Raw genomic sequence first — 16,051 nt, 5'->3', positions numbered from 1 at the left:
CCAAATGTGCAAACGTGTTTTATTGATGATTGTGGCTGAAATAGTAATTGAATATTGATATGATTGATATGGAATAGTCTTGTGACCTTAGGGTGCATGCTAGAATCTTTATGTGTGTGATTAATGTGTCTGTCATTGCTTGATTGAGTCTACTCTCGATTTTAAATTAGAGTTTCATAAGTATATATGTATTCCGGCTTCAAAATGATTTTCCTTATATATATATATATATATATATATATATATATATATATATATATATATATATATATATATATATATATATATATATATATATATATATATATATATATATATATATATATATATATATCTACCTATATTGTACTTAACGCGTTGGTGTGAGTTTCCATCATTATTTGCTGAACAGATATATTTGGCTTTTAGGCACAGATGAGTAGCCCCGGAGCGCGCTTGTCGGACCCGTGGATCTAGCTCGATAGTTCTATTATCGGCCTGCGTGCCTTGAAGTTGTAATAGATACTGATTTGAGGATAGTTTAGCCTGTACATCTGAGTTCTCCAGCTCAGATGTGGCATAGCACCCCGACAATTATGTTTAGATTATGCTCTGTTTAGGATTGGATAATGGAATTGCCTTTATTTCATAAGCGTTAAAAGTTTTAAAATTTAGGGGTGTTACAATTGGTATCAGAGTCTAAGTTTGACCCTAGGATAAGACTCTTAAGACAAGAATTTAGGACATTAAGCTTGAACTCTAGGTATTTAGGTACATAAGATTCTGGAAACTTAGGACACACGGTGAGATTGTGGGTTTACCTATCATTACATGCCTAGCTTTCCCCCTTTCTATTCTATGCTTAATAATCCCCTACACTTATCGCATCAAGGTAAGGGTGCAACCCACTAACGTACTGTTACGATAAATATTGGCCCTGTAAACCATCAGCATGGCACCAACAAGAAGTCAGTCAAGGACACCTGAACCCTCCACTCACGAATCTCTGGCTCAGAATCTACAACAACTAACTCAGGTCGCCCAAGCACTAAGCGACGATGTCCTCCGCAATAATAATCGATCACCACCACCACCAAACGGAAACTCAGATATCGCTTGGCAAATCTCGAGCCATCGCCCACCCACCTTCTCAGGAGAAGAGGACCCCACGATCCTCGAAGAATGGATCCAAACCTTCGACAAAATATCGGTGTAGAAATAGCCTCATTCTACTTCGGACACGAAGCCGACCTTTGGTGGGTTCACGAGGAACCTGCTTGTAGATAAGAACCGGGGTTCAACTAGGAGTCCCTGAAAGTACGACTACGGGAAGGGTTCTGCCCCGCTCACGTAAGGGCAGCCATGTACGAAGAATTCCTCCACCTAAAACAAGGGATAGCCATGGTCACGGAATATCACAAACAATTTCTCAAGTTAGCTCGTTTCACGCCCAAACTAGTACCTACATAATCAACCAAGATAGAGAAATTTGTAAAAGGCCTCAACTTCGAAAGCCGAAAGGCCATAATTATACACAAACCAAAGACACTCGAGGAAGCCTATACTAAGGCAGCCAAACTCCAACAAATACCATACAGTCCACAAGAGACACACGAGGGACACAAAAGGAAAGTTGGAGAGAATCACGCAACCCCACTACGGAAATCAAAGATTGCCAGGGCCACCCCGCCCCAAGAAGCAATAGCGCAAGTCCCCAAGGAGAAAACGGGAATCACTCAGGGAAGGATCCTTGCCATGAGTAGAGCCCGAATCGGGGACAGCGACATAGTCACCGGAACCTTCCTCGTGCACACCATCCCTGTCGGCGTGCTATTTGATTCAGGAGCCACAAATTCATTCATAGCAACCGAATTCGCCACGCGACTCGGTTTAACCACCAACACAAGAGTGCAACTGCAAGTCAAGGTAGCATCAGGCGAAGTAATGAAGTGTGATCGCATGTACAAAAACATAATGATCACCATCGGAGGAATAGAGTTCCCTAGCAATCTGATACAGTTCAAACTGGACGGAATACAAGTGATCATGGGTATGGACTGGCTAGGGAAATTCAAGGCACAGATCCTATGCGGCGAACAAAAAGTGGTCTTGAGGGGGCCAAACAGCAAACGGGCGTCCTACCGCGAATCCCCCAAGAATTCAGAAGTCAAACTAGTAAACATGATGAAAATGAGGAAGTACCTGACAAAAGGACACGAAGCCTTCCTATGCTCGATCGAGGATCTCGATGCCAAGAAAATCGAGCCTCGGACAATCCTGGTGGTAGACGAGTTCGCAGACGTTTTCCCAAATGAAATCCCCGGGGTACCTCCACCCAGGGAAGTGGAATTTATTGTAAACTTAGTGCCCGGCGCTGCCCCTATCTGAAAACCACCCTATAGGTTGGCACCAAAGGAAATGAAGGAACTAAAAACACAGCTACAGGACTTGTTAGATAAAGGGTACATACGCCCCAGCACCTCACAATGGGGGGCACCGGTACTGTTCGTCAAAAAGAAGGATGGAAGCATGCGACTATGCATCGACTACAGGGAACAAAATCAAGTTACTATAAAGATCAAGTACCCCCTTCCCCGAATAGACGATTTGTTCGACCAACTCAAGGGAGCAGGGATGTTCTCAAAGATCGATTTAAGATCCGGATACCACCAAATAAAAGTGGCCGACCCAGACATTCCAAAGACAGCCTTTCGAACCTGCTACGGCCACTATGAGTTCACTGTGATGCCCTTCGGGCTAACCAATGCACCCGCAGTATTCATGGACCTCATGAACCGGGTATTTTGGCCCCACCTAGATGACTTCGTAATTGTATTTATTGACGACATTATGGTCTACTCACAAGACAAGGAAGAACACGAGAAGCACCTCCGCACAACCTTGCAAACCCTGAGGGAAAACCAGCTATACGCCAAACTCTCCAAATACGAATTTTGGAAGGAGAACGTGGCATTCCTGGGACACGTGATAACCAAGGAGGGGATCAGGGTGGATCCAACCAAGATCCACGCAGTCAAGGAATGGCCCACACCAAAGGCAATCTCGGAGGTCAGGAGCTTCCTTGGTTTGGTCGGCTACTATCGGAAGTTTGTACCCGATTTCACCAGAATAGCCCAACCTCTAACCAGACTCATGAAGAAGGAGATCCCCTTTCGGTGGGACGACAATTACACTTCAGCCTTTTAGGAGCTAAAAGAAAGGCTGACCACAGCCCCCGTACTAGCGCTACCCTCAGGGGTAGAGGGATTCGAAGTTTTCAGCGATGCCTCTAAAAGGGGGCTGGGATGCGTGCTAATGCAGAATGGCAAGGTAATAGCATACGCATCCAGACAACTCAAAACCCACAAAGAAAACTACCCCACGCACAACCTAGAGCTAGCCGCCATAGTATTTTCCCTAAAAATCTGGAGACATTATCTATATGGAGTGTAATGCAAGATCTACACGGACCATAAAAGCCTGAAATACATCTTCAATCAAAAGGATCTGAACATGCGGCAACGACGATGGTTGGAACTCATAAAAGATTATGACTTGGATATTCAGTACCACGAGGGAAAAGCTAACGTGGTGGCAGACGCACTAAGTCGAAAAACTAGCCACTCTCTCAGCACCACGTGGGTCCTGTCAGACGAACTATGTAAAGAATTTCAAAGGTTAAATTTGGAAATAGTGGAGCAAGGACGACCAAATTTGGAAATTCACCTATTTAATCTTAGGATCATACCCACACTACTCTAAGAAATCAAAGCCGGGCAGCGACAGGATCCTGAGTTAGATAAAATACGACTCGACCTGACCCGGGGAAAGGACGGGCCATTCAAACTATCTAATGATGGCAGCCTCCGCTATAAGGGAAGATGGTGCGTACCTACAACACACCCCCACCTAAAACAAAAAATCTTAGAGGAAGGGCACAGTTCACCGTACTCCGTGCATCCCGGAGGCAATAAACTATACCAAGATGTGAAGAAGTTGTTTTGGTGGCCCAACATGAAAAAGGAAGTCGCAGACTTCGTAAGCAAATGCCTGAACTGCCAAAGAGTAAAAGCCGAACGGTGCAAGCCAAGGGACTCGTGCAACCCCTCGAAATACCCAAAGGGGAGTGAGATTCCATATCTATGGACTTCGTAGGCGGTTTACCCACGACACCAACAGGGAAGGACAAAATCTGGGTAATAGTGGAGCGACTAACCAAGACAGCATGGTTCATTGCCATGAAAGAAACCTAGACAATGACACAACTAGCCAGGGCCTACCTGAGCCGGGTGGTGAAATACCACGGAGTCCCCCGAAACATTGTTTCCGATAGGGACCCCAAGTTCCTCTCACAATTCTGAAAATCCCTACAAACGGCCATGGGAACAAGACTAAGCTTGAACACCGCCTTCCACCCCACTACTGACGGCCAGACCGAGAGGACAATTCAAACTCTCGAAGACATGCTAAGAGCCTGCATGATAGACTTCCAGGAGACATGGGAAGAACACCTAGATCTTATCGAATTCTCTTACAACAACAGCTATCACGCAAGCATCCGCATGGCTCCCTACGAGGCACTATATGGTCAAAAATGTAGGACACCCATATGCTGGTAAGACATGGTCAATCTAGTAAACCTGGGGCCACAATACCTACAGGACACTATAACGAAAGTCAAACACATACAAGAAAGAATTAAGGCCGCCCAGGACCGCCAGAAGTCCTACGCTGACCTGGGTAGGAAACAGGCCGAGTTCTCCACAGGAGAGAAGGTTTGGCTAAAGATCTCACCCACTCAGGGAGTGATGAGGTTCGGAAAGAAGGGGAAGCTCAGTCCCCGATTCATTGGTCCCTACGAAATCTTAGAGAAAGTCGGGAACCTAGCCTACCGCATCGCCTTACCCGCCGAGCTAGAACGAGTGCACAACGTGTTCCACGTATCGCAACTAAAGAAATACGTGCAAAATGCAAATCACGTATTGCAACCCGAGACAGTAAGCCTGGACGACACCCTGACATACGGGGAGAAACCCGTAAGGATCCTGGACACTAAGACAAGGGCCACTCGCCAAAGGACTATAGAAATGGTAAAGATCCTCTGGTCCAATCACGGGATCGAAGAGGCAACATGGGAACTTAAAGACGCCATGAGGGAACGCTACCCCAAGCTTTTCACACAAGGTAACCAAGACAGGGTAAGGAAGGATGGCCGACCTCAGCAAATCTAAGCTTCGGGGATGAAACTTTCTGTTAAGGGGAGAGGGTGTAACACCCCGTGTTACGGCCTCTAACCTAGACGAATTATTTAATTTCTTACCATTAATAGAGGTTTAAATTCCCTTAATTAATTAAGAAGGGTCCACCATGGACCATGGACCATTATCCTTAAACCAAACCCTTAGTCCTATAAGGAATAGAATAAGTGAATCCTTACCATTCAAACCATAGTTAGGACTCCTAAATATATATATATATATATAAGGACTTAGGAGGCACCTAGAAATTCCACCACAATAGATTCCACCACACAAGAATTCCCAGGAATTCACCGGTCACCGAACGTAGGAGAAATCACGAGGAGGAGATCTTAGAAAAAGAACCTTAGTAGCCAAGGATTCTAATTAAGGCTAAGAGGTAACCCATGTCTCAACAAAACCTATTTTCCTTGCTATATCTTCTTCATTGGCTCATTTGATATATGATTATGTTCTCGAGTCTTGATAAAGCTTTGCCTGAGATTGATATTGTGTTTATGAGATAATCTTGATGTTTATGTGTTAATCTTGATGCTTATGTGACAATCTTGATGTTCTTGTTTCCATGATAAGTTATATGAATGATCTTTTGTTTTGATTATGACTAGAGCCCTAGGGTAATAGACGAGGATTTCGTATTATGTGGTTTTGGTATGTTTGGGTGGGATTTTGCATGTTCGGGTGTTGAGTCTTGGCATGTTTAGGAGTCGAGTTAGGATGTATTTGGTGTGTTTCTTGGTTTAAATCCGTTACTTGAATACGTGGTGTCGTCGTTTGTATTTGAATGTGTCTGAACATGGTTTCGGGCTCATAGGAGTCAGTGAGGGGTAGGTGGGGGCAGGGGTACCCACTGCCCCATGCCCTCTTCCCAGCGGGCAGGCGACTGCCCGCCCGGCACCCGCTGGTTTGTGCTCCGCCGCCGACGGGTGGTCCTCCACCCGCTGAAATTTTGGTGCCGACCGTGGTGTTTTTTCCCGTTTGATGTTTCCCTGTGTCCCGTTGTACCCTGTTTGTCGTGTGTGAGTCTAGTTTGGTGTATCGGGTATCATTCTTAGGATAAAAGATTCTTGTGTATTGCATGATAGTTGAATTGGTATCCCGTTGGCCTAGGAGGAAGGTGTATGATCCCTAGGAGTGCCGTGAGTAGTTTGATGTGGTTTGTTAGGTATGAATTATATTAGGATAAGTGTTCCCCAATGATTCCCCCTCCTTATGTGTCAATGTGGGTTGCATGTTGATTGGCTCCTGTGTTAATTGTGCATGGTACCCCAATTGGTTGCGATCAATTGGCTATACAGGCAGTTGGATGGCTATATAGGGCTGCGGTCCATAATCTGGTTGCGATCAGATATATACATGATAATAGGGATGCGGTCCGCCGTTTGGTTGCGATCAAACGTTATGATATAAATGAGCTGCGGTTCATCAATTGGTTGCGATCAATCTCGTTGTGTTGCGGTATAAGTAGGGTGTTGCAAGGCCATGTCAGAGCTATATGCACTGACACTTCGTGTATGGGCACGTGAAGGGTCCTGTGGCGCCACTAAATGTGTAAACGTGTTTTATTGATGATTGTGGCTGAAATAGTAATTGAATATTGATATGATTGATATGGAATAGTCTTGTGACCTTAGGGTGCATGCTAGAATCTTTATGTGTGTGATTAATGTGTCTAACATTGCTTGATTGAGTGTACTCTATGTTTTAAATTAGAGTTTCAAAAGTATATATGTATTCCGGCTTCAAAATGATTTTCCTTATATATATCTACCTATATTGTACTTAACGCATTGGAGTGGGTTACCAGCATTATTCACTGAATAGATATATTTGGTTTTCAGGCACAGATGAGTAGTTCCGGAGCGCGCTAGTCGGACCCGTGGATCTAGCTAGATAGTTCTATTATCGGCCTGTGTGCCTTGAAGTTGTAATAGATATTGATTTGAGGATAGTTTAGCCTATACATCTGAGTTCTTCAGCTCAAATGTGGCATAGCACCCCGATAATTATATTTAGATTATGCTCTGTTTAGGATTTGATAATGGAATTGCCTTTATTTCATAAGCGTTAAAAGTTTTAAAATTTAGGGGTGTTACAGTTGAAATCTAGTTCTATCTGATTCTTGAAGAAATTTATTCAAATCTTTGCACTCTCTGAATCTTAGTACAAGTGATGTAGTGTGTCAAATAACTCCAATAACTCCTTCAGATTGCAAAAGTTACAGAGACAAGTGATGTAGTGTGTCAAAAGATTGGAAACACTTTAACCGAGAAAGGACATCTATCTTTGCAACATTATGAGGACACACGAACCAATCTGAAGGAGTTATTGGAGTATCAAAATACTTTGTAGACAAGAATTGATAGAGCCGAAAGACTTTTGAAAGGGGATCTTACTGAAGGATTATTACAGATAATCCAACACATGAAGAAGGAACGAGAAGCTACCGAGAAGATCAACAATGAAAGACACTTGAGGCAAATAAAGGCCATACAAGATCAAGAGACCAGGATAAATCACCTTGAGGTGGAATCGTAACACCTCACTTTTCTTAAACATAATTAAAGTTCTAAAACCAAATTAAGATAAACTAAACAGTGGAAAATCAAACTTAATTAACAAACTAGTGGGAATGTCACCGCCACAACTACCTTCCCACGGTGATTGCACAGGCTAAGGATAGAACTAAACACCAAAACAAACTAATATCCGAAATCTACTGCGTCAAAGTAACTTGGGGAAAAGTAACCCGGTGTCTACCACCAACAAAACATAAGGTGTCTACATCCATCATCCATAACATCATAAAACAAAACAAGAGTTTAGACTATTAGATCTACTAAACTAGTCTAACTCGAACAACTCTCAAACGCTGGGCCCATCTGAAAGGGGTTTTGCAAAACAACAAGTAGACAAGTAGAAAACACCCGTTAGCATGAAGCTAAGTATAACCACACTCCACCCTGTAAAATACTACAGTATATACTTTAGAAAACATTTGTTCACATTCTCAAATTAAGCAATTCAATCATTAAAACAAACTTTGAGATAAACCACAAGCTTTCTATACGCTCGCAACCTATAATATCAACATGCATGCTTCATCAATATACAACTTATCAACATAATCATACTAACACATGAACAACATAGAAAAACTCAACTCTATAGAACAACTCCATAACAATCTCATGCAATCAAGTTCTCAACATGCAATTAAGAGATATCAACTTCAATATGCAACTAAGGCAATCATACTCAATTTACAATCCTGGGTAATCATTCTCAATATGCAATCTAGTGCAAACGTTCTCATTATGCAATCCCGTGCAATACTATACTCAAATGCAATCTCGTGCAAACATTCTCATTATGCAATCTCGTGCAATACTATAAGTATGCTTATACACTCGTTTGTAAATAGAATACTTTTCTGTGGAGGTCTCTTAGAGCCACAAGGACTCGCTTACTTTCATTTCTTAGAGTCGCAATGACTCGCTTTCTTTACAAATGGATGAGGTAGGAACTTCACCGTAGCGTGAACGAACCTATCCCGGTACGGCCTCTAGCCGACCTATGCTCAATCTCATCCACCGAACCACTCTCTTGGTTCTAAACTCATCTCTGGGGAATCAGGTATCGAACTTTTAGTGTGCACACCCCCTGACCAGGATTCAAGCCTGGCGGGCAGTTTCCAACCTCGTAACGTGGAAATACACGGTGTTACAACACATCGAATCGCAATATCCGATCAACATCATCCGAAATGACATAGTCCCAACGGGTCCTCCAAAACCTCACATATATATATATATATATATATATATATATATATATATATATATATATATATATATATATCATGCACCAAACTTATGTATGTCACAACTCAACAACTTCTCAGTGCAACAAGGTAAAGACATATCACATGGTCATGATTTTTGGAAAATAATACTTAGGCTCACGTTGGTCATTTATGCACTTATAAAGCATGATATGCTTAGAGTGCAATTTACTATACAACATGCTTCAAATCTATATATCACAGTGAAATCTCAATAATTCAATAAATCATGCTTGTAAGTCATAACTTGACAAATCTCCTCAACTAACACTTAGCAAGTATTTAACATGCCATTAGAACTCAAAATGCTCGATGTAACCTCATTCATAGTATAACAATACTCAAGGAAATCATGCGCAGTACATCATGGTGATTCTAAAACAAGGGCAGACAACTCAAATGAACATACTAGACATTTTAGTCATGCTTCTTCTAGCAAAACTTAGCACATAGGACTCATGCTTTTCTATTTAACAAGTCAGTAATATCATGCTCAACATATAGAGGATCAAAGCCTGGTAAACACTTAATCTCATTTACTGAACATGCTTCTGCAACATTTTCTTATACAAAAACATTCATAACTAGCTCAAAACTTAACCAAATCCAACGAAATCAAAGCCAAAACGTGCGTCAAGACGGCCCCGAGGTACCGAGCCACAAGGGCCCGTGACACCTGGTTCGAAATGACACGTAGCTGAACCGCAAGGGCCCGGCCACTGCACAGGGAATAACTCAATGGACCTTGGGGCGGGGCTCAACTAGGCCCGCCCTTCGAACCGCCAACTCGCCGGCTCTAGCCAACGGTCCCCTTGTTGGGCCGTTGGCTGGGGCCGGTGAATCTACTGGTGCGCACTGCCTGTGCACCAGATGATTTCTTCTCATCTGTAAAACATTTTCAGGCAAATCTAGCACATCCAAAACATTAACAACACATCATTGACAAGTAATAGATCACTTAATAGCTCAAACACTTCAAAAATCTAGCATTTCTACTCATTTCTACCTATAAAACAATGGCTTCACAGAGTCAAAACTTAAGATGGGAGTCCATGGAGTTATACCTTTAATCCGAGCTCCAAAGCTACGCACTTGGTCCTTGACTCAACTCCAAGGCTGACTGTTTGAGAAGGGAACCTGTGATTCAACCAATCCCTTATTCACTTACTCAAATACTATTATTAATAATAATAGAGTCACTTTTTAAACATAATAATTATCCCATACTCTTTACTCTCTTTAATCCATCCCAAAATAATAACATAAATTGGGATTAGAATGCTAGAAGGAGGATTCAAACCCTAGCCTTCCTCTTATTCTCTTATCTAACCAAAAAGCTAACCACTCCTCCATTTTACTCCTTTAATCCATTATTAACATCTTAAGCATGTTATTAACTTATTAGGTCCAAAATAATAATAATGAACATTATGCCATCCTCACGTCATTAACTGTTCATCATCATCGGCATCATTAACAAATACATGTTTCTCCTCAACTTATAACTCTTAATAAAAGACTCCAAGGACAACCACATATCTTACCCATGTTCCAGCTGTCAACCATTGCCGGAAGATGCTCGCCGTATTAAGGGATAATATTTATATACCTTTTCTTATCTTGATTTAGTCTAGGTAGTTATATTTTATCTCCTAGAATTAGTCTAGAGCTGTTACTGGCATCTCCTATTTATACCTTGTATTCTTATGTGTTTGATGAATAAACTAAATACAAGAGCTCGCTGTCGGAACAGGGGTCGCCGAAAAACTGTACGTACGCTGTCCTGCTGTTACTTCGCCGGAGAAGCTGCCTTCTTCGACCGAGGAAGAGCTCTGTACACGCCGGAGCAGGGGAAAACCTTGCCGCTGCTGGGTTCGTCGAAGAAGGAAACCAGCTGCCTCCACCACTGCCGGACTTGTTGCTGTCTCGATCTGCCACTCTGCTTGCCGGAGAAAGACGCCATCCACTCCCAAGGCTCACGCTGAAGCTGCTAGTTGAGCTGAAGAGAACAAGAGAAAAGGAAGGACAGAGGGCTGCTTGGTTGCTCGGCAGAGAGAAGCAAATGAGGAATGTTTTTGGCTGAAGATTTCCCAACAAAATAACATATATATAATATAAGATATAAAAATAAATATATATTGGTCCAAATAGAGTAGGGTTTCCATACTAGAGTATCGGGTTGGGTCAAAATGTTGTGCTATACACTTTAGATTCAAGAAATAATTGTTGGGCTTAAAATTTTGGACAAGAATAAACTACACTTGGCTCAAAATAATTTATTCAACACCGATTTTCTCGCAAAAAGTTTTATGGAGTGAAAATTGGCTATTTTGAAATTTCTTAAAACCGGATTTATAAAATAATAATTTGGGTTGTCACGGGAATTATCCTCTATAGCTAATAAAATATCTGTTTGTTTTGTAGGATGTTTCTCTCAAAACTCATGATGGTGTTGAACTTGTTAAAGCCAATCAGGAACAAGGTTCCAAAACCCTTGAATTTTTGGTTGATAATGCCAAAAGGGGGGAAGAAATTCTCAATCATCTGGCTTTACAACAACAGGAATTTATCCTTGGAGGTCAACAAGAACAACAACCAGTTTTGACCGCACCAACAAAAGGCTATAGCCGAGGTCGTGGTCAACCATCCCAAGTTGGTTTCGCTCAATTTTCAAATCCTAGTCTTGGATCAAGCTCATCGAAAGTTGCTAAAACTCATGGCTAGTTCGAATGTTCAAAAGGATCCGCAACACCGCAGAAAATTTGGACAGCCGAGAATGTGCCAAATATGGTAAAAAGATGGCTCAAAGCAGATCAAACTCAATGGATATCTTACAAGAATAATGAAGAAAAAAAAAAAGCAAAAAGGAAGTGAACCGAGATGTGGTACGAGCTTAGAGATCATACCAACAATAATGGTGAAAATTTGGGATTCCAAAGAAGCTTTGAGGAATGCATAGTTTGGTGGGAAGTCGGAGTTCTTCCGGGCACCAACATTAAATATGCCTTTGGACATTATATGGCTGGGAATGTGACCAAGAGATTTGAAAGTGAGAAATTCAAAGATGATGTCTACAAGACAAGAGAACACATCAACGATATATTGAAAGCAGATATGGGAGTCAAGAAACGCAGAAGGTAATCAGATATGAATTCCTCGAAAATCTGATGTTCTAAATATCATTGTTTTGAATTTTGTCTATGATATAATGTAACACCCCTAAATTTTTAAAACTTTTAAAGCTTATGGAATAAAGGAAAATCTATTATTGATTCCCAAACAGAGCATAAACTAGATACAGTAGTCGGGGTGCTATGCCACATCTGAGCTGGAAAACTCAGATGCATAGGCTATACTAACTAACAAAGCATAAATCACAACTAATACCTACATACGAATCAAGGCACGTAGGCCATCTCATCAAGGCTAGAACTATCTAAACTAAGTCCACGAATCCAACTACCGCGCTCCGTAGCTACTCAACTGTCCCTGAAAAACGTTCGGTGTAACAACCGTCAGCGAATAATGCTGGTAACCCACTCCAACGCGTTAAGTACAATATAGGTAGATATAAGAAAGCAAGTCTAAGGTGGGTGTGTGCCTTTAGCACAGTCACCGCTATGGCATGTACCTTTAGTACAATAACCGGGCATAAGTGGTACCAACCGCCAACAGTTTATTTTCCCCTAATCACAATCTCATCATCATCAGTCAGACTGGCCATTGCGCAATGACCACGATACTCATCATCATCCAATCAATTAACACATAATCACATAATAAGCAAGACACAACAACAATGACACGTATCACACATAAAATCCTAGAATGATGCCTAAAACACCGAACGAGACTCATACACGACAAACGGGGTACAACGGGGCACGGGAAAATATAAAACGGGGAAAAACACCACGAACCACGCCGAGTTTCCAGCGGGTAGGTGGCGGGTGGAGGACCACCTGCCAGCCATCTGCCGGCGACCGGGCACTATTCCAACGGGTGGCCGGCGGGCGGTGCCCACTGGAACAGTGAATGCGAGCAGCGGGTAGGTGGCGGGTGGTCCGTCCCCCCACCTACCCCCCACTGATACACAGGCAACTTTTGGGTCCAGGATCTCTCGTGGAACCCGAAACCATGTCTAAACACATTCAAACACATAACGACAACACCACATATTCAAGTAACGGAATCAAACCAAGAATCACACCAAATACACCGTAACACGATTCCTAAACATGTCAAAACTCAAAATAAATCACATAACGATCCAGGGACATCTGGAATCACAATAACATCAAGAAATCTATATGCAAAGTCCTAAACACAAGTCCTAGGCTAGACTCAACACCCGATCATGCAAAATCTCCCCCAAATATACTAAGAACATCATAATACGAAATCCACGTTATAACCCTAGGGCTCTAGACATAATCAAAATACAAGATCGTTCATATAATTAATCACAGTATCAAGAACATCAAGATTATCACATAAACATCAAGATTATCACATAAACACAATAAAAACCCTAGGCAAAGCTCTATCAAGACTCAAGCAAAGAATCATATATCAAATGAGCCAATGAATAAGATATAGCAAGGAAAATAGGTTTTGTCGAGACATGGGTTACCTCTTAGCCTTAATTAATCCTCCCTTGGCTATTAAGGTTCTTCCCTAAGATTTCCATCCGATTGATCTCCCTAGGCTTGGTGGTGGGGAATCCCTTCGGAATAATTTCGTGTAATATAACTATGGGTGGTAAGGGTCTAATTGCTTTCTAACCCCCTATTTATAGAATCAGGAATCCTAATCAGAATCTGAATAGTGAAGGCCTACTTTCTTTATCCCTAACAGATATATAGGTCTAGGATTCCTAATTAGAATCTGACTAGTAAAAGGTCTACTCTCTTTATTCCTAATAGGCTTAAGACTCTAGTTTAGGTAAGGGTTCACGGTCCATGGTGGACCACATTAATTAATTAGAGGAAATCCTAACCAAATTAAATCAGTTTTAATTATTATTAACGGAATTAATTTAATAATTAATCCGAGATTAAAGTCCGTAACACGGGGTGTTACATATAAATTTCCTCTGTTCAACTTATCGAAATAAATATTTTTCCTTGGTCTAATCTAAGTCGATTTTAATTTAATTTGGCACTTTTGTATTAGTTCGTGAATTAAAAGACAAGAGTAGTAAAACGCATAACAAAATTAAAATTGATTAAAAATGACTCAATTATGCATATAGGACTTGTCAAAAATTAATTCCATGAAGAAATCCCTCAATAGTTCCCGAAGAAGAAGAACGTGACTTGGACTTTGCATGAAGCTATCTTGGAGATCAAGCATCTATGGAAAGAAAGGAGTACACCAAGTGAAACAAGATAGTAACCAAAAGGTTGTACGAATGAAATGGTAGAAGCTTGAAATATTAAACCCAAGGTCATAGGTTTAAAACTCGCATTTTACATATTTTAAAAAAGGCAAGATTAAATCCATCAGATGAGATATCCTAAGGGATGAAGTTTAAAATCAAAGAAGAAGAAACACAAGCAAAAATACTAGTAAGGGAATAAATTAGAGATTATATTTTGAAGATAAAACTCGCATTTTACATATTTTAAAAAAGGCAAGATTAAATCCATCAGATGAGATATCCTAAGGGATGAAGTTTAAAATCAAAGAAGAAGAAACCCAAGCAAAAATACTAGTAAGGGAATAAATTAGAGATTATATTTTGAAGATAGAAAACCCAGATGGCTGATCTACATCGGAAGAAGTTTTGGGAAGCCATTTTTACGTGGACTTGAAGCTCAACTTGCAGAGAATCTCTGACATATCTGCAACACTATCTTATCCTCTGAAAAAGCTACAACATCTAGAAGAAATTCAAAATGAGAACGTCTTTTTCCAACGGGTAGATTCTCATTACCAACTATATAAGGATGAAGATTGAAGCAGTGGAAAGCAGAAGCAAGAACACACAAAAGCAAAGAACAAAGCTAAACAGAACATACGAAAATCAAAAGAGTTTTCCATCTCAAAAGTTATATTTGAAATATTCAAAGTGAGAAAAACACTTAGAGTGCTCAGAAGCTTACACAGAAATATTCAAGAGAGCACTAAATCTTCATCATTGAGAGACTTGGCGAATATTGAAGATCATCTACAGAGTTTAAAGTTGGAAGCAAGGCAAACTTGTTTTGGAGCAAAACAAGTAGAAGTTCTACCGGAGCGTAGAAGTTGGCGGGAAAGTAGCACGGAGTTGTGAAATCCTGAATAGTAGCACGGAGTTGTGAAATCCTGGATAGTAGCACGGAGTTGTGAAATCCTGGATAGTAGCACGGAGTTGTGAAATCCGAAGTTGTAGTTCTACCGGAGAGTAGAAAGGGGAGGAAAGTAACGCGGAGACGTGAAATCCTGGAAACTAACGCGGAGTCCTGAAATCTGAAGCAGCAGTGTTGGTGGCACTGGGCGTGATTAGTGTGGGCTTGGTGATCAAAGCACAAGATCACGGAATTCATTGTATCTAGAAACCAAGTAGTGGTGGATATAGTGAATTGCTATTGGAGATAAGAACAAGTAGAGTAGGAGGATTACACCACCTCCGAACCACTATAATTGCCTTGTGTTCTTTACCGCTTTCTTTACTTACTGCTCTTGCTTGCTTCTCACGAGGATAAACTTGACACAAATACACACACATCGCATCGTTTATTATTTCCGCTGTGCACAAGACTCTAACAATCTAGTTAAGAGTTTTGGTTTCTCTGTTGCCTTAGCAATTGTTGTATTTGAGAAACGGTTTAAAAGTCTATTCACCCCCCCCCCCCCCCCCCCTCTAGACTTTTACCATACCTCTTTTGGGACCAACACCGACGCCCTTTTCAACATATTTTCGAAGCATAAGTTTGCGAAAACTATTTGGGACTTACTGCAACAAAAATATGGTACTGATGACGCT

The 16,051-nt window shown here is 41.3% G+C and overlaps 1 long non-coding RNA gene across 1 annotated transcript; it reads right to left on the bottom strand.

Annotated features, from left to right (window-relative positions):
* Positions 1–7,850: 7,850 nt before the first annotated feature.
* Positions 7,851–11,247, bottom strand: LOC109171529. Its single transcript, XR_002052606.1, has 3 exons — positions 10,859–11,247; positions 10,146–10,218; positions 7,851–8,119 (listed from the first exon to the last, which is right to left on the bottom strand). It is a non-coding gene; the product is annotated as an uncharacterized LOC109171529 (long non-coding RNA).
* Between the last annotated feature and the right edge of the window lie 4,804 nt (positions 11,248–16,051).

This window comes from Ipomoea nil, unplaced genomic scaffold (assembly GCF_001879475.1).
Source record: "Ipomoea nil cultivar Tokyo-kokei standard unplaced genomic scaffold, Asagao_1.1 scaffold0319, whole genome shotgun sequence".
NCBI lineage: Eukaryota > Viridiplantae > Streptophyta > Magnoliopsida > Solanales > Convolvulaceae > Ipomoea > Ipomoea nil.
The sequence above is the reverse complement of the archived record's forward strand: the minus strand, read 5'-3'. Positions and strand labels throughout refer to the sequence as shown.